A 19946-nucleotide genomic window follows, 5' to 3' on the forward strand; every position below is an offset into this window, starting at 1 on the left:
CACCTGCCTCAGCCTCCCAAGGTGCTGGGATTACAGCATAAGCCACTGGTGCCCAGCCACTGTTTTTTTCTTTAAAGATTTATGATCAAAGTCCTAGCTCTGCGGTGTGAGCTGAGGCCACTCACATGATCTCTCATGCCTTATTTCCTCACCTGTAAAATGCAGCATCAACATCCCCTGTGGGGAGGATGACGAAGTTATTCCACATAAAGGCTCTAGAACGTTCCCAGCACATTTCATTCTCAAAGATCCTCAGTGTAAAGAGATGGAAACAGAGATAAGGTCACTGTGCCCACAGAGGGCGTGCTCCGTGGTGGCCCAACCTGTGCCCTCATACCTCTCTTCCCTCTTCCACCTTCAGGACATCACACTGGCAGCTCAACTCCAACGTGGTGGGAGTATTAACGCCATGGAAATCAGCAAGTGTTACAAACCAGGAGGTTTTTTCCTCCCCAGAAAGCCCGTTGTTAAACATTTACCAACATACCACTGGATAGGCTGAATGCTTGATTTCCATTTGGCCCGGAAAAAAATGGCAACGTGAGCCCGTGAAGCACAATGAATATTTGTACAACCAAGGAACAAACAAGACTATGTCGATCCTGAGCATAGTCCACCGGGGAAAAAAGACCAGGACAAAAAGTCTAACTTTAAAAAGAGGGTGGAGTGGGACAAACAAGTTAAGTAAAAGTCCAAAATCAGAAGTGAAAAGAGGCACGTGGCTCGTGCTTGTAATCCCAACAATTCAGGAGGCCGAGGCTGAGGCCGAGGGTCACTTGAGCCCAGAGTTCAAGACAAGCCTGGGCAACATAGCAAGACCCCAGCTCTACAAAAAAAGTTTTAAAAATTAGCTGGGGCTGGGTGCGGTGGCTCACGCTTGTAATCCCAGCACTTTGGGAGGCCGAGGTGGGCGAATCACGAGGTCAGGAGATCGAGACCACGGTGAAACCCCGTCTCTACTAAAAAATATATAAAAAATTAGCCGGGCGTGGTGGCGGGCGCCTGTAGTCCCAGCTACTCGGAGAGGCTGAGGCATGAGAATGGCGTGAACCCGGGAGGCGGAGCTTGCAGTGAGCCGAGATTGCGCCACTGAACTCCAGCCTGGGCGACAGAGCAAGACTCTGTCTCAAAAAAAAAAAAAAAAAAAAAAAAAAAATTAGCTGGGCATGGTGGTGTGCGACTATCGTCTCAGCTACTCGACAGTCTGAGGCAGGGGGATCGCTTGAGCCCAGGAGGTTGAGGCTGCAGTGAGCTATGATCGTACCCCTTCACTCCAGCCTTGGTGATAGAGCAAGACTCTGTCTCAAAAATAAATAAATGATTTTAGGCCGGGCGCGGTGGCTCACGCTTGTAATCCCAGCACTTTGGGAGGCCGAGGCGGGCGGATCACGAGGTCAGGAGATCAAGACCACGGTGAAACCCCGTCTCTACTAAAAATACAAAAAAATTAGCCGGGTGTGGTGGCGGGCGCCTGTAGTCCCAGCTACTCGGAGAGGCTGAGGCAGGAGAATGGCGTGAACCCGGGAGGCGGAGCTTGCAGTGAGCCGAGATCGCGCCACTGCACTCCAGCCTGGGTGACAGAGCGAGACTCCGTCTCAAAAAAAAAAAAAAATAAATAAATAAATGATTTTAATTTAATACATACATGAAGTTCTCAAAGGCAGCTTCTTCCCAAAAACAGTAGTAAGGTACCATGGAAGAGCAGAACAGATAGGGAGAGAGGGCCTGGATCCACACCCTCCACCTGTGTGACTGCAGGCAGGTGTGGGAGAAATTCTACTTGTCCCCAGTTTCCAGTTTCCCTTTCTTCAACAGAATAGAGGTCAGCTGGGTACATGGCCACCCTCCTTCAGCCTAACTTTTCCAGCCTTCCTTACAGCCAGCTATCATCATGTGGCTAAACTCTGGTTAATTGGTCGGGAGCAGAAGTGACACTGGAACCTCAACCTCTTACTGTTGTGAGCTTCCTTGGTTCTGGTTTTTCCGCCTGGTGGGAAACCAAAAACCATAAAGACCCTTCTAGATCCACGAGTGGAAGTCACAAGCTGAGGAGGGCCACCTGGCAGACCAGACTGTTACAGGAGAAAGAAATGTGCTTGCACCTTGCTCAAGCCACTGATCTTTGGGGCCTCCTTGCTGCAGAAGCTCGGTTTGTACCTTACTACAATTTGAGCAAGGTTCTTTACTTCTCTGAGTCTATGGCTTGAATATATAACCACTCTAAAACTCATGTTAAAACTTAAGGCCGGGCGTAGTGGCTCACGCCTGTAATCCCAACACTTTGGGAGGTCAAGGCAGGTGGATCACCTGAGGTCAGGAGTTTGAGACCAGCCTGGCCAACATGGCAAAACCCCATCTCTACTAAAAATACAAAATTAGCTGGGTGTGGTGGCGGGCACCTGTAATCCCAGCTACTTGGGAGGCTGAGGCAGGAGAATCGCTTGAACCCAGCAGGCAGAGGTTGCAGTGAGCAGAGACTGCACCATTGCACTCCAGCCTGGGAGACAGAGCAAGACTCCATCCAAAAAAAAAAAAAAAACCTTGTCTGGGCGCAGTGGCTCATGCCTGTAATCCCAGCACTTTGGGAGGCCGAGGCGGGCAGATCACCTGAGGTCAGGAGATCGAGACCATCTTGGCTAACACGGTGAAACCCTGTTTCTACTAAAAATACAAAAAATTAGCCTGGCGTGGTGGCGAGCGCCTGTAGTCCCATCTACTCAGGAGGCTGAGGCAGGAGAATGGCATGAATCGGGGAGGTGGAGCTTGCAGTCAGCCTAGATTGAGTCACTGCACTCCAGCCTGGGAGATAGAGCAAGACTCCATCTCAAAAAAAAAAAAAAAAAAAAAAAAAGCTGGGTGTGGTGGCTCATGCCTGTAATCCCAGCACTTTGGGAGGCCAAGGCAGGCGGATCACCTGAGGTCAGGAGTTCAAGACCAGCCTGGCCAACATGGTGAAATCCTGTCTCTACTAAAAATAAAAATATTAGCCAGGCATGGTGGCAGGCGCCTGTAATCCCAGCTACTCGGGAGGCTGAGGCAGGAGAATCGCTTGAACCTGGGAGGCAGAGGTTGCAGTGAGCCGAGATAGCACCATTGCACTCCAGCCTAGGGGACAAGAGCGAGACTTCATCTCAAAAAAGGAAAAAAAAAAACAAACTTAATCCCTGGCTGGGTGTGGTGGCTCACGCCTGTAATCCCAGCATTTTGGGAGGCCAAGGCAGGTGGATCACCTGAGGTCAGGAGTTTGAGACCAGCCTGGCCAACATGGTGAAACTCCATCTCTACTAAAAATACAAAAATTAGCCGGACGTGATGGTAGTACATGTCTGTAATCCCAGCTACTCGGGAGGCTGAGGCACAAGAATTGCTTGAACCTGGGAGGCGGAGGCTGCAGTGAGTCTAGATCGCACCATTGCACTTCAGCCTGGGTGACAGCGTGAGATTCTGTCTCCAAAACAAAACAAAACAAAACTTAATCCCAATGTGGCAGTATTGAAAGGTAGGGCCTTTAAGAGGTAATTGGATCATGAGAGCTCTGCCCTCAAGAATGGATTAATCCATTCGTGAATTAATGAGTTATCATGGGAGTGGAACTGGTGGCTTTATAAGAAGAGGTCAGGTACGGCAGCTCAGGCCTGTGATCCCAGAACTATGGGAGGCTAAAGGCAGGAGGCTTACTTGAGGCCAGGACTTTGAGACCAGCCTGCTAGACATGGCAAGACCCTGTCTCTATGGAAAACAAGACAAAACAAAATTAGCTGAGCGTGGTGCTGTGCTTCTATAGTCCCTGCTACTCAGGAGGCTGAGGTAGGAGGATCGCTTGAGCCCAGGAGGCTGAAGCTGCAGTGAGCCATGATTGTGCCCCTGCACTTCCAGCTTAGGCAAGAGTGACACCCCATCTCTTAAAACAAAACAAAACAAAACAAAACAAAAGGAAGAAAGACCTGAGCTAGTACATTACTCAGCTCCCTTGCCATGTGATGCCCCACGCCACCTTGGGCCACCACAGTGTCCCCAGCAGCAAGAAGGTCCCCACCAGATATGCCTCTCAACCTTGGACTTCTCAGCCTCCATAACCATATGAAATAAATTTCTTTTCTTTTCTTTTTTTTGAGACGGAGTCTCGCTGTGTCACCCAGACTGGAGTGCAATGGCGCGATCTTGGCTCACTGCAACCTCCACCTCCCAAGTTCAAGCGATTCTCCTGCCTCGGCCTCCTAAGTAGCTGGGACTACAGGTGCCCGCCACAACACCTGGCTAATTTTTTGTATTTTTAGTAGAGATGGGGTTTCACAGTGTTAGCCAGGATGGTTTCGGTCTCCTGACCTCGTGATCCGCCCACCTCAGCCTCCCAAAGTGCTGGGATTACAGGCGTGAGTCACTAAAATTTCTTTTCTTTATAAATTACCCAGTTTCAGGTATTCTAAACAGCAGAAAACAGATTAAGACACTGAGCTTCATATAAAATAATATTTTCTCCAAAAGGCTACAGGAGTTATGTAATGCACCTGGCATATTATAAGTGCCCAACAAATCATACTTGAATTTACTAAATGAATGAAAGAAGGGATGTGATGTCACTAACACACATGAGCTCAAAAGTGTTCATCCTTTTTTTTTTTGAGATGGAGTCTCGCTCAGCCACCCAGGCTGAAGTGCAGTGGCATGATCTCGGCTCACTGCAACCACCATCTCCCGGTTTGAAGCGATTCTCCCATCTCAGCCTCCCAAGTAGCTTGGATTACAGGCATCCACCATCATGCCTGGCTAATTTTTCTATTTTAGTAGAAACAAGATTTCACCGTGTTGGTCAGGCTGGTCTTGAACTCCTGACCTCAGGTGATCCGCCCACCTCAGCCTCCCAAAGTGCTACAATTACAGTCATGAGCCACTGCGCCCAGCCTCATCCTTCTCCTTTTTAAGTTAATTTTTAACACCCACCCTCTCATTTCCCAGTGGCAGAAAGATAACAGCCCCATATGGCTGCTTGTCTTAAGCACACCAAGAAAGAAGGAAGCTGAGGAGGCTAATTCCTATGTATTCTCCATCATAAACAAGAAGGCCCAAGGAACCCATTGAAAGCAAAGAGACAGGGAACAAGACATACCTGGGGACCAAGGCTTAATGCTACCTGGTGCTCCTTCTTGGCCACCGCCTACCAAAAGAGAAGCAATCTCTCTGGTAAGATGCTATTCTCTCATTTAGAATTCTGTATTTGGGAAAACGTGGGCAACCCTAAAAACAAAAATTAAAAACTAAAAAATACAGTTAATTCTTTACCCAAACAGTAAAACAAGACTTCCAAAAGGACTCAAGATGAAAACACTTTCTTAATGAGACCAGGACCACAGGAAAAACCAGGACACTTGGGCACACCAGGGCTGATGGGCACCCTACCAATATAAAAACACCAGCGTCTTAAAACAAGATCTTTGACACATGGAATGAATTAGAATTCTTCAATCACTTCTTGAGTATTCATGGACCCCTTCGTTTTCATATAATTTCAAAATCAGGCCGGGTGCGTTGGCTTATGCCTGTAATCCCAGCACTTTGGGAGGCCAAGGCAGACAGATCACATGAGGTCAGGAGTTTGAGACCAACCTGGCCAATATGGTAAAACCCCATTTCTACTAAAAACACAAAAATTAGCCAGGCGTGGTAGCACACCCCTGTAATCCCAGCTACTCGGGAGACTGAGGCAGGAGAATTGCTTGAGTCTGGGAGGCAGAGGTTGCAGTGAGCTGAGATTGTGCCATTGCACTCCAGCCTGGGTGACAGAGTGAGATCCTATCTCAAAAAAAAAAAAAAAAAAAAAAAAAAAAAAAAAAAAAAAATTTGCTTTAAATTTCACCCTCTTCTCACACCCTCTGCTGACAATCTCAGGTTTTTTATTGGGATTGCACTCAATTTCTAGATCAGTTTGAGAACTGGTATATTTATAACAGTAAGTTTTCCGATCCAAAACCAGGGTACATCTGCCCATTTATTCAAGTCTTCAATTTCTTCTAAAATTGTATAGTGCTCTCCATAAAGGTTTTACACATCTTTTATTTGATTTATTCCTAGGTATTTTTTATTTATAATTCTACTTTTTAACTTCAGTGTGTTTGTTGGTGGTACACTGTAATTTATTTTTGTTTGAATTTTTATTTATTTATTTTTTTTTTGAGATGGAGTTTCACCCTTTCGCCTAGCCCAGGCCTGGGATTACAGGTGTGAGCCACTGTGCCTGGCCTAGTTTTTGTATTTTTAGTAGAGACGCGGTTTCACCATGTTAGTCAGGCTGGTCTTGAACTCCTGACCTCGTGATCCACCCGCCTCAGCCTCCCAAAGTGCTGGGATTACAGGCGTGAGCCACCATGCCCTATTTGACTTTTTTATCCAGACAATTGCTAAAATAATCGATTATTGCCTTTAAAGCTGTTTGGGTAAAGAACTGACTGTATTACAGCTTTGGATCATTTTGGATTTTCTACATATATAATAGTATCACCAATGAATAATAGTTTGTTTCTTCCTTTTGGATTATTTTATCTTTTTATCCTTTTTCTGATTTATTGGGCTCACTAAGACTTCTGTCACTATTCTCAAGCAGTAAAAGCATGTGCCCTGTCTTCTTTCCATTTTCACAGGTTTTCAATATATATTATCATTTAGTTAATGGTTGCTAAAAAAATTGTTGCAGCTTTTCCTTACAAGAATAAAGGAAGGTCACTTTCTCTTCATTCATTTGGAAATTGTACAGTTTCTATTTCTTTATTTTTTTGAGACGGAGTCTCGCTCTGTCACCCACGCTGGAGTGCAGTGGTGTGATCTCGGCTCACTGCAAGCTCCGCCTCCCGGGTTCACGCCATTCTCCTGTCTCAGCCTCTTGAGTAGCTGGGACTACAGGCGCCCGCCACCACTCCCGGCTAATTTTTTGTATTTTTAGTAGAGACGGGGTTTCACCGTGGTCTCGATCTCCTGACCTCATGATCCGCCCGCCTCGGCCTCCCAAAGTGCTGGGATTACAGGCGTGAGCCACCGCGCCTGGCCACAGTTTCTATTCCTACAATAATTCCTTAGAACTTGTGAACTGCACTTATTAAAATCTACATTTAATCCCTATCCTAGTTTGCCGTGATTTGGATATGGTTTCTTTGGCCCCACCAAGTCTCATGTTAAACTGTGATACCCCATGTTGAGGTGGGGCCTGTGTGATGCCCAATGGTGAGGTGAGGCCTGTGTGATGCTGAGATGAGGCCTGTGTGATGCTGAGATGGGGCCTGTGTGATGCCCCAATGCTGAGGTGGGGCCTGTGTGGTGCTGAGACAGGGCCCGTGTGGTGCCCCAATGCTGAGGTGAGGCCCGTGTGGTGCCCCATGCTGAGGTGGGACCTGTGTGGTGCCCCACGCTGAGGTGGGGCCTGGTAGGATGTGTTCAGGTTGTCGGGGCAGATCCCTCGTGAATGGTTTGGTGCCATTCTTGAGGGAGTAACTGAGTTCTCATTTTCTTTTTTTTTTTTTTTTTTTTTGAGACAGAGTTTCGTTCCTGTCACCCAGGCTAGAATGCAATGGAGTGATCTTGGCTCACTGCAACATCCACCTCCCAGGTTCAAGTGATTCTCCTGCCTTGCCCAGCTAATTTTTATATTTTTAGTAGAGATGGGGTTTCCTTATGTTGGCCAGGCTGGTCTCGAACTCCTGACCTCAGGTGATCCACCCGCCTCGGCCTCCCAGAGTGCTGGGATTACAGGCGTGAACCACCGCACCCGGTCAGTTCTCACTCTTGGTTCCCAAGAGAACTGGTTGTTGAAAAAGCCTGGCACCCGGGCACAGTGGCTCACGCCTGTAATCCCAGCACTTTGGGAGGCCGAAGTGGGTGGGTCACGAGGTCAGGAGTTCAAGACCAGCCCGGCCAACATAGTGAAACCCTGTCTCTACTAAAAATACAAAAATCAGCTGCGTGTGGTGGCGGGCGCCTGTAATCTCAGCTACTTGGGAGGCTGAGGCAGGAGAATCACCTGAATCCGGGAGGCAGAGGTTGCAGTGAGCCGAGATTGCACCACTGCACTCCTACCTGGGTGGCAGAGAGATTCCATCTCAAAAAAAAAAAAACATCAGGCGTGGTGGCTCACGCCTGTAATCCCAGCACTTTGGGAGGCTGAGGCGGGTGGATGACAAGGTCAGGAGATTGAGACCATCCTGGCTAACACAGTGAAACCCTGTCTCTATTAAAAAACACAAAAGAAAAAGCCTGGCACCTTCTGTTTCTCTCTCTTCCTCTCTATCACCACGGGGTGTCTACAAGCTAGCTTCCCTTTGGCTCCCCTTGAACTTTTGCCATGAGCGGAAGCAGCCTGAAACTCTTACCAGAACCAGAACTGTGTCAAATCTCTTTTCCTTATAAATTACTCACCGTCTGGTACTCCTTTATAGCAACACAAATGGACTAAGACATAGCTACTACAAAGACTGGAATGTTTTAACTTCATTTACTCTCCTTCATGACTTGTTACTATTTTCATGTATTATGCAATTCTACCTTGATTTTACCCCATAGATATTATTATATTACTAAACAATTAGTGGGGTTTTTTGGAGGGGACAGGGTTTCGGTCTGCCACCCAGGCTGGAGTACAGTGGTGTGATCACGGCAATGTCAACTTCTAAGGCTCACGTGATCCTCCCATCTCAGCCTCCTAAGTATCTGGGACCACAGGAATGTGCCACCGTGCCCGGCTAGTGTGTTTTATTATTTGTAGAGACAATGTCTCCCTATGTGGCCCAGGCTGGTCTCAAACTCCTGGGCTCAAGTGACCCTCCCAAAGTGCTGGAATTACAGGCAGGAGCCACTGCACCCAGCCAATGTTAATTTGAATTTGCTCACATATGTGCTTTGCATTCTTTTTTGAATCTCAGTTCTTCCATTTAGGATCACTGTTTTCTGCCTAAAGTCCATTCTATTTTTTATTTTACTTTGAGATGGGGTCCCACTCTGTCACCCAGGCTAGAGTGCAGTGGTGTGATCTTAACTTACTACAGCCTCTACCTCCAGGCTCAAGTGATACTCCCACCTCAGCCTCCCAAGTAGCTGGAACTACAGGCATGCACCACCGCTCCCGGCTAATTTTTGTATTTTTTTGTAGAGACAGGGTTTCACCACATCACCCAGGCTGGTCTCAAGCTTCTGGACTCAAGCAATCCACCCTTCTTTGCCTCCCAAAGTGCTGGGATTACAGGCATGAGTCCCTGCACCTGGCCCCTATTCTTGAGAATTATATTTAGTAAAGGACTGTGTCTTAGCCTGTTTCTGCTGCTATAACAAAATATCTTAGACTGGGTAATTTATAAACAACAGAAAATTATTGGCCAGGCGCGGTGGCTCACGCTTGTAATCCCAGCACTTTGGGAGGCCGAGGCGGACGGATCACGAGGTCAGGAGATCGAGACCATGGTGAAACCCCGTCTCTACTAAAAATACAAAAAATTAGCCGGGCGTGGTGGCGGGCGCCTGTAGTCCCAGCTACTCGGAGAGGCTGAGGCAGGAGAATGGCATGAACCTGGGAGGCAGAGCTTGCAGTGAGCCGAGATCGCGCCACTGCACTCCAGCCTGGGCGACAGAGCAAGACTCTGTCTCAAAAAAAAAAAAAATAAAAATAAATAAATAAATAAATAAACAACAGAAAATTATTTCTCACAGCTCTGGGGGATGGGAAATCCAAAACCAAGGCAGCAGCAGATTCAGTGTGTGCTGAGGACCTGATTTTCATAGATGGTGCCTCCACTGTGTCCTCACATGGCAAAAGGGACTAACAGACTCCCTCAAGCCCTTCTACAAGGTACTAATCCCATTCATGAGAGTGGAGCCCTCATCACCTCATCATATTCTAGGCCTCACTTTTTTTTTTTTTTTTTTTAATTGGGACAGGGTTTAACTCTTGCTCAGGCAGGAGTGCAGCAGTGCAATCATGGCTCACTGCAGTCTCCTGGGCTCAAGTGATCCTCTTGCCTCAGCCACCCACGTAGGTGGGTCTACAGGCACACCCCACCATGCCCAGCTAGTTTTTTCTTTTTTTGTAGAGATGGGGTTTCACCATGTTGCTCAGGCTGGTAAGCCCCACCTCTTAAAACTGTTGCATTGGGGATTAAGTTTTAATATGAATTCTGGAGGGACACAAACATTCAACTACAGTAGATAATTTTTTTTTTTTTTTTTTTGAGACAGAGTTTTGCTCTTGTTGCCCAGGCTGGAGTGCAATGGCGCCATCTCATCTCACAACCTCCACCTCCCAGGTTCAAGCAGTTCTGCCTCAGCCTCCCAAGTAGCTGGGATTACAGGCATGTGCCACCACGTCTGGCTAATTTTGTATTTTTAGTAGAGATGGGGTTTCTCCATGTTGGTCAGGCTGCTCTCGAACTCCTGACCTCAGGTGATCCACCCACCTCAGCCTCCCAAAGGGCTGGGATTACAGGCGTGACCCACCGCACCTGGCCTACAGCAGATAATTTTTTTGAAATATAATTTTTCCTGATATCAAGTTAGAAGTCAGGAATTGTTTTACTTTCAGCACAATGAAAATATTACTCCACTGGCTTCTGGTTTCCACTGTGGCACTTAAGTCAGCCATCATTCTTACTGCTTCTCAGACAAAGTTGATCTGTCTTTTTCGTTTAAGATCCCTCTTTGTTGCTCTGTAGTTTTACTCTCCTTTGGCTAGCTATAAATTTTATTTTTATTTATCCTGCTTACCATTCATTTGTCTTCTCAAATCTGTAGACTTCTTTTGAGATGGAGTCTTGCTCTGTCGCCCAGGCTGGAGTGCTCAAGCTCAGCTCACTGCAACCTCTGTCTTCTGGGGTCAAGCGATTCTCCTACTTCAGCTTCGCAAGTAGCTGGGATTACAGGTGTGCACCACCACGCTGAGCTAATTTTTGTGTTTTCAGTAGAGACAGGGTTTCACCATGCTGGCCAGGCTGGTCTCGAACTCTTGACCTTGTGATCCTCCCACCTCAGCCTCCCAAAGTGCTGGGATTACAGGCGTGAGCCACCATGGCTGGCCTAAACCTGTAGACTTCTTTCACCAATTCTAAGAAATTTTAGTCTTTATCTTTCCTAATAATAAATCTGCCTCATTCTCTCTTTTCTCTTTACAGAACATTAAGTAAACACCCATTAGACATTTGCCCTCGATGTCCCATGTTCTAGTCTATCTTTCCCATCATTTTCTCTGTGCTTCATTCTGGGTAATTCCTTCTGACCTGTTTTCTGGTTCACTGATTTTCACTTCACTGTATATATTATTAAACCTGTACACACTGAATTATTATTATTATTGAGAGAGGGTCTTGTTCTGTCACCCAGGCCGGAGTGCACTTGTGCAATAATGGCTTGACCTCCAGGGCTCGAGTGATCCTCCCACCTCAGCCTCCCAAGTAGCTGGGACTACAGATGTGCACCACCACACCTGGCTAATTTTAAAAATTCTTTGTAGAGACAGGTTTTCACCATGTTGCCCAGGCTGGTCTTGAACTTCTGGGCTCAAGTGATCTCCCTACCTCTACCTCCCAAAGTACTGGGATTACAAGCATGAGCCACCTCACCTGGCCTGAATTCGTGATATTGGTTATTTTATTCTTTATTTCTAGAAGTTCTATATGGTCCTTTTTCAAATATTTTTATGTTGTTAAATATTTATTTCTTTTTATTTTTTATTTTTTTGAGACGGAGTCTCGCTCTTTCGCCCAGGCTAGAGTGCAGTGGCACGATCTTGGCTCACCGTAAGCTCCGCCTCCCGGGTTCACGCCATTCTCCTGCCTCAGCCTCTTGAGTACCTGGGATTACAGGCGCCCGCCACCACGCCCAGCTAATTTTTTGTATTTTTAGTGGAAACAGGGTTTCACCGTGTTAGCCAGGATGGTCTCGATCTCCTGACCTCGTGATCCGCCCACCTTGGCCTCCCAAAGTGCTGGGATTACAGGCATGAGCCACTGCACCCAGCCAAATATTTATTTCTTTAAAAATAAGAAGCACACTCAGCCAGCATGCTGGATCACGCCTGTAATTCCAGCACTTTAGGAGGCCGAGGTGGGCAGATCGCTTAAAGCCAGGAATTCACGACCAGCCTGGGCAACATGGCAAAAACCTGTTTTTACAAAAAATACAAAGAATTAGCCAGGTGTGGTGGTGTGTGCCGTAGTCCCAGCCACTCAGAAGGCTGAGACAGAAGGATCACTTGAGCCCAGAAGGTGGAAGCTGCAGTAAGCCAAGATCACGCCACTGCACTCCAACTCCAGCCTAGGCAACAGAGTGAGACCTTCTCACACACACACAAAAAGCACACTTTTTTTATAGTCTGTTTCTAACAATTCCAATACCTGAAGTCTTTGAGGAAGTGTTTCTACTGGTTTTCCTGTTTTCGTTTTCTGGGGGTTTTTCTTGAGACAAGGTTTCACTTTGTCACCCAGGCTGGAGTGCAGCCGTGCAATCATAGCTCACAGCAGCCTCAAACTCATGGACTCAAGCCATCCTCCCAGTATGCTGGGATTACAGGCATGAGCCACCACACCTAAACTGTACTGGTTTTAACTCAGGGTGGCTTATTTTCTTGTGTGCTTAGTCATTTTTGTCTGTGTACTATTAATCATTGTCCTTAAAAAATATCTGCAGGCGGATCACCTGAGGTCAGGACTTCAAGACCAGCCTGGCCAACACAGTGAAACCCCGTCCTTACTAAAAATACAAAAATTAGCCGGACACACACCTATAGTCCCAGCTACTTGTGAGGCTGAGGTAGGAGAATCACTTCAACCTGGGAGGCAGAGGTTGCAGTGAACCGAGATTGTGCTACTGCCTGGGATACAAAGCAAGACTCCATCTCAAAAAAAAAAATCTGCAGGGATTCTTTGTATCTTAGGATGAAGGTAACTTCTTCCAGAGAGGTTTTATCTTTGTTCCTGTCAGATGACAAGCTAGAAACACCTTGAATTAAATTCATGCCCAATTTCCCTGAACTACCAGGCAATGTAACCTGGGCTAAAAATCCTCACAAAGGCCAATATAGAGCCACAATTCTCAGAAACAGGTTTTTTTCCCTTTTCATCTTTTTGTGCTACATTTAGTGAAAAGACAACCAGGTGGGGGCAAGGAATGGTGTGAGGCACATGTGCCTCTAGTCTGCCCTCACACCTTGAGGATACAGCCCTTCAGAGTTCCATCAGTGCAGGGAGGGTCTCCTTTAGGCTATTTACCTTGAGAGGAATGAGCTTAACTACTGTTCTTTTCACAAATCCTCCAAAATCAAAGCCCCACTTTGTCCACATCAGCAAATGCCCTCAGGACAAAAGCAGACTCCATTCCATGGTGTTTAAATTACCTTTCTGCGTTATTTTCAGTTAGATTTTGATAAAAAAGTCCCCTACTTTTTTGTCAGTTCTTTTATTTATGTTTTTTCATCTAACAATTGTGGCTGTTTTTCTGGGGTGGGGAGTGGGGGAGTAGAAGGTAGTCTAACCTAGTCTAACATTCTCAGAAACATAAAACCTTGCCATTTTTCTTGCAAAATTTATTTGATAACACGATTCTATGATGAAACATACATGCTCTCGTCGCTTTGAGGAATTATTTTACTCTCTACTGGCTTCCATTCATGCTGCTGAGACATCTGTTGTCAACCTAGCTAATGCTCCATTTTAGGTAATCTATCTTTTAACTTTACCTTAATACCTTCTTTTTGTCTTTGGTGCTATACGATTTCAGTGTATGGGTGTGGGTTTGTTTTTTTCTTTTTTTTTTTTTTTTGAGACAGAGTCTCGCTCTCGCCCAGGCTGGAGCGCAGTAGCATGATCTTGGCTCACTGCAACATCCATCTCCCACGTTCAAGCAATTCTCCTGCCTCGGCCTCCTGAGTAGCTGGGAATACAGGTGTGCACCACCACGCCCGGCTAATTTTTGTATTTTTAGTAGAGACGGGGTTTCACCGTGTTAGCAAGGATGGTCTCAATCTCCTGACCTTGTGATCCGCCCACCTTGGCCTCCCAAAGTGCTGGGATTATAGGCATGAGCTACCGCGCCTGGCTGGGTTTGATTTTCTGAAAATATAGATTGGGACATATTGTGATTCCTAAACCTGTGGATTTAGGTCTTTTATTAGTTTCTGAAAGTTCAAAGCTATTAATACTTTGAATAATACCTCTCTTCAATATTCCCGATTTTTTCATTCTACAATTCCAGCTACATATTTACTACCATCACTGATCTCTCAGGGCTGCACTTTGGACAATGTCTTTCACTATGTTTCACTTTACCAATTCCATCTTCATCTGTGTTTAATCTGTTTAATCCATATATTGAATTTTGGTGTTTTTTTTTTTTTTTTTTTTGAGACAGGGTCTGGCTCTGTCACCCAGGCCGGAGGGCAGTGACACGATCTTGTCTCGCTGCAACCTCCACCTTTCAGACTCAAGCCATCCATCCGCCCAGCCAGGTCATGTTAATTTTTAACGCATCAATGTGCTCACAGAAATTCTATTTGGCCAAGCATGGTAACTCACACCTATAATCCCATCACTTTGGGAGGCCAAGGCAGGAGGATCACGTCGGCCCAGGAGTTCAAGACCAGTCTGGACAACACACTGAGACCCCATCTCTAAAAAAATTGTTTTTAAATTAGCCACGGTGGGCGGGGTGCGGTGGCTCAAATCCCAGCACTTTGGGAGGCTGAGGCGGGCGAATTGCTTGAGGTCAGGAATTCAAGACCAGCCTGACCAACGTGGTGAAACCCCGTCACTACTAAAAACACAAAAATTAGCCGGGCATGGTGGCTGGTGCCTATAATCCCAGCTATTCGGGAGGCTGACGCAGGAAATTCGCTTGAACCCAGGAGGCAGAGGTTGCAGTGAGTCAAGGTCGTGCCATTGCACTCCAGCCTGGGCAACAGAGCGAGACTCCGTCTCACAAAAAAATAAATATAAAAATATATAAATAAATAAATTAGCCGTGGTGGTGCATTCCTATAGTCCCAGCTACTCGGGAGGCTTAAGTGGGAGGATCCTTTCAGCCTAGGTGTACATGGTTGTGGTGAGCTATGATCACACCACTGCACTCCAGCCTGGGTGACAAAGTGAGACCTTGTCTCAAAAAAAAAAAAAAAAAAAAGAAATTAGGCCAGGCGCGGTGGCTCACACCTGATAATCCCAGCACTTTGGGAGGCCGAGGTGGGTGGATCACGAGGTCAGGAGATCGAGACCATCCTGGCTAACATGGTGAAATGCCGTCTCTACTAAAAATACAAAAAAAATTAGCCGGGCGTGCTGGCGGCCGCCTGTAGTTCCAGCTACTCGGGAGGCTGAGGCAGGAGAATGGTGTGAACCCAGGAGGTGGAGCTTGCAGTGAGCCAAGATCATGCCACTGCGCTCCAGCCTGGGCGACTGAGCAAGACTCTGTCTCAAAAAAAAAAAAAAAAAAGAAATTATATTTATTCTAATTTATCCAGCATCTAACTGAACTGCAATGGAAGAGCCTCGTAAGAATATCTAATATTGCTGGAAGCAGAGGTCCTTCCCTCCCCTTTTCATTTTCTACATAACTGTGTGATTTGAATGGCAACTGTGACAGTGTATATGCTGTATCTCACATGTTCCCCACAAGTGAGACGGAACATATACCTCATTACATATGTGCAAAACTGTTCCCATTTTGTCAGAATTAAACTTTGGGCCAGGCGCGGCGGCTCACGCCTGTAATCCCAGCACTTTGGGAGGCCGAGGCGGGCGGATCACAAGGTCAGGAGTTCGAGACCACCCTGGCCAATATGGCGAAACCCCGTCTCTACTACGAACACAAAAATTAGCCAGGTGTGGTGGTACACGCCTGTAGTCCCAGCTACTTGGGAGGCTGAGGAAGAAGAATCACTTGATCCTGGGAGGCGGAGGTTGCAGTGAGCCGAGATCACACCACTGCACTCTAGCCTGGGCAACGGGGCAAGACTCCGTCTCAAAAAAAAAAAAAAAAAAAAAAAAAAAAAAAAAAAAGAAAAAAAAAAAGAATTAAACTTGGGCTTGGAAAGACCAAGTAACTTGCTCAAAAACACGCAGAGCATCTCAAAACCAGACACAGGAGGATCAAAAACCACCAAAAGACAATAGACCATGAGCACATCTTTTTTTTTTTTGGAAGAGTCTTGCTCTGTCACCCAGGCTGGAGTACAATGACACTATCTCAGCTCACTGCAACCTCCACCTCCCGGGTTCAAGCGATTCTCCTGCCTCAGCCTCCTGAGTAGCTGGGATTACAGGTACACACCACCACGCCCAGCTAATTTTTGTATTTTTAGTAGAGACAGGTTTCACCATGTTGGTCAGGCTGGTCTCAAACTCCTGACTCATGATCCACCCGTCTCGGCCTCCGAAAGTGCTGAGATTACAGGCGTGAGCCACCGCACCCAGCCAGCATATCTTCTTTTTTTTTTTGAGACGGAGTCTCGCTCTGTCACCCAGGCTGGAGTGCAGTGGCGCGATCTCGGCTCACTGCAAGCTCCGCCTCCTGGGTTCACGCCATTCTCCTGCCTCAGCCTCCCGAGTAGCTGGGACTACAGGCGCCCGCCAACATGCCCGGCTAATTTTTTTGTATTTTTAGTAGAGGCGAGGTTTCACCGTGTTAGCCAGGATGGTCTCGATCTCCTGACCTCGTGATCCACCCGTCTCGGCCTCCCAAAGTGCTGAGATTACAGGCGTGAGCCACCGCACCCAGCCAGCATATCTTCTAAACTACGTTTTTTGCTGTGAACCATCTTTGAACTTCCACCTATACATAACTTTTGTATAAATTACACAATAAAACAGAATCAAATTGAAAAAGAAACTCATCTTACCTTCTGTGGAAATCTCTTGTTTAAATCATGTATTCAGTCAAAATAGAAAAACATTTGTGGTTTTTTTCTTGGAATATATGCAGCTTTAAGAAAATTTTTTTCATTCAGTGGAAGATTTATAATCTCTTTACCTGAAAAGTAAGAGGAAAAATCTTATTTTAAGTTCTTCCTTGGTAAAGTTAACTTATCAAAATGGCAGACAACAGGAAAAGGAGACAGGGCGCAGTGGCTCACACCTGTAATCCCAACACTATGGGAGGCCAAGGCGGCAGATCACTTGAGTCCAAGAGTTCAAGACTAGCTTGGGTGACATGGAAAAACCTCATTTCTACCAAAAAATACAAAAATTAGCCGGGTGTGGTGGCGCATGCCTGTAGTCCCAGCTACTCGGGAGGCTGAGGCAGGATCACTTGAGCCTGGGAGGCAGAGGTTGCAGTGAGCTGAGATCATGCCACCGCACTCCAGCCTGGGTGACCAGAGACTGACCCCATCTCAAAAAAAAACAGTAATTACAAAATTTTAAAAATAAAGCAATGGAAGAGCATTTATCATCTGTCCTTTAAATATAAAATTTGTCTTTGATTTCATAATTCAACTAGCAAACATGACAGTTAAAATGATACATTAAGATAGTTTTTTCTTTTTTTTTTTTAAGAGATGGGGTCTCACTATGTTGGCCCAGGGTGGAGAGCAGTAGCTATTCACAGCTCCAGTCCCACTACTAACCAGCATGGGAGTTTCTGATGTGCTCCATTTCCAACCTGAGCTGGTTCACGCCTCCTTAGGCAACCTGGTGGTCTTCCTTTTCTGGGAAGTCACCATACTGATGCCGAACTTAGTGCGGACACCCAGTTCACATAGCACATTACAGCCCTCAAGTGATTCTCCTGCCACAGCCTGCTGAGTAGCAGGAATTAACAAGCACAAACCACTGTGCCTGGCTATATTACAACTTTAAAATTCCATTTTATAATTATCCTAGTCCCAGGTGAAATAATGTATTTAATAATTTGTGGGATGGGTGGAGTATTATGTTTAATTGGCAGTGTCAGGTATGAAGTCCTTCAGAAAATAATATTTGTTTTAAAAAAGGTCTGATTGATTTTTAGCTCTTGAACCCACTGTCATTTAAATTTCCAATAATGATTAAAAATATTTTAAAATTAGGATTGCCAATACCCTGACCTCTAAAAAGGGTTTCTTAGAAGTAGGTCCTACATTTGTGGCCGGGGGCAGTGGCTCACGCCTATAATCCCAACACTTTGGGAGGCCGAGGTGGGTGGATCATGAGGTCAGGAGTTCAAGATCAGCTTGGCCAACACGGTGAAACCCTGTCTCTACTAAAAATACAAAAACTAGCTAGGTGCAATGGCAGGTGCCTGTAATCCCAGCTACTCGGGAGGCTGAGGCAGGAGAATCACTTGAACCTGGGAGGCGGAGGTTGCAGTGAGCCAAGATCGCGCCACTGCACTCCAGCCTGGGCAACAGAGTGAGACTCCGTCTCGAAAAAAAAAAAAGAAAAAAAGAAATAGGTCCTACATTTAAACTTTTTTCTTTAAAACATAGCATGGCCAGGCGTGGTGGCTCATGCCTGTAATCCCAGCACTTTGGGAGGCCAAGGCAGGTGGATCATGAGGTCAGGCATTCGAGACCAGCCTGGCCAACATAGTGAAACCCCACCTCTACTAAAAATACAAATTAGCTGGGTGTGGTGGCAGGCGCCTGTAATCCCATCTCCTCAGGAGGCTGAGGCAGGAGAATTGCTTCAACCTGGGAGGCAGAGGTTGCAGTGAGCTGAGATCGCACCATTGCACTCCAGCCCTGGCAACAGTGCAAGACTCCGTCTCAAAAACAAACAAGATGTGGCGCATAGTTCTGTGCACTGTTACTATCCAGAAAGCATCTTGACAGATCAATGGAAAGCTAAAACATTCTAAATTTAACATGAATACACTTACTTTTATTTATTTATTTATTTATTTTATTTTTTGAAACGGAATCTAGCTCTGTCGCCCAGGCTGGAGTGCAGTGGCGCAATCTCGGCTCACTGCAAGCTCCGCCTCCCGGGTTCACGCCATTCTCCTGCCTCAGCCTCTCCGAGTAGCTGGGACTACAGGCGCCCGCCACCACGCCCGGCTAATTTTTTGTGTTTTTAGTAGAGACGGGGTTTCATCGTGGTCTCGATCTCCTGACCTCGTGATCCGCCCGCCTCGGCCTCCCAAAGTGCTGGGATTACAAGCGTGAGCCACCGCGCCCGGCCGAATACACTTACTTTTGATTCAGAAAATAAAATCAGATCTTTCAAAATAAAAAGTGTCGATCACTGTTGAAGCTGGGTGATGAGTACATAGATGTTAATTATGTTTTCTCTACTTTTGCATATTTTTACATTTTATATACAAATCAAACAAAAGGCGAGACGTGGTGGCTCACATCTGTAATCCCAGCATTTTGGGAAGCCAAGGCAAGGGGATGACTTAAGTGCTGGAGTTTAAGACCAGCCTGGGCAACACAGTGAGACCTTGCCTCTACTAAAAAAAAAAAATTTTAGTTAGCTGGGTGTAGTGGCACTCACCTGCGGTCCCAGCTACTTGGGAGGCTAAGTGGGAGGACTGCTTGAGCACAGGAGTTCAAGGCTTCAGTGAAAGGTTAGGCATGGTGGCTCACACCTGTAATCCCAGCACTTTGGGAGGCCGAGGTGGGTGATCATTTGAGGCCAGGAGTTCGAGACCAGCCTGGCCAACATGGTGAAACCCTGCCTCTACTAAAAACACAAAAACTTAGCCGGGCGTGAGCCTGTAATCCCAGATACTCAGGAGGCTGAGGCAAGAGAACTGCTTGAACCCTGGAGGCAGAGGCTGCAGTGAGCCACTCCAGCCTGGGCAACAGAGTGAGACTCTGTCTCAAAAAATAAAATAAAAGGCTGCAGTGAGCCACGATCACATTACTGTACTGCAGCTTGGGTAACAGAGTGAGACCCCATCTCTAAAAAAATAAAAAATAAAAATCAAACAAAAAAGATACTCAAAGTGGTGCCAGTAGCCCAGGGATAAGTCAGTGTTACCACCTTCTAAAAAAGGTAATACTTTTTATA

General features: G+C 46.3%; 1 protein-coding gene across 49 annotated transcripts in view; it reads right to left on the reverse strand.

Annotated features, from left to right (window-relative positions):
• The window catches only part of PPP6R2 (protein phosphatase 6 regulatory subunit 2), a 106889-nt gene that overhangs the window by 56704 nt on the left and 30239 nt on the right, over positions 1–19946 (reverse strand). For 16 of the 49 annotated variants that reach the window (XM_055254155.2, XM_063622423.1, XM_055254160.2 and 13 more), the window contains exon 2: positions 16853–16983. The exons of 1 other annotated variant lie outside the window; for it this stretch is intronic. The gene's annotated coding sequence lies outside the window, so the exon portion shown is untranslated. Of the gene's footprint in view, positions 1–5107; positions 5236–10734; positions 10910–16852; positions 16984–19946 lie in introns of all 49 variants that reach the window. 32 more of the 49 variants (XM_063622430.1, XM_055254150.2, XM_063622444.1 and 29 more) reach the window with 3 other exon arrangements.

The sequence above is a fragment of the Symphalangus syndactylus genome, chromosome 18 (assembly GCF_028878055.3).
Source record: "Symphalangus syndactylus isolate Jambi chromosome 18, NHGRI_mSymSyn1-v2.1_pri, whole genome shotgun sequence".
Taxonomy (NCBI): domain Eukaryota; kingdom Metazoa; phylum Chordata; class Mammalia; order Primates; family Hylobatidae; genus Symphalangus; species Symphalangus syndactylus.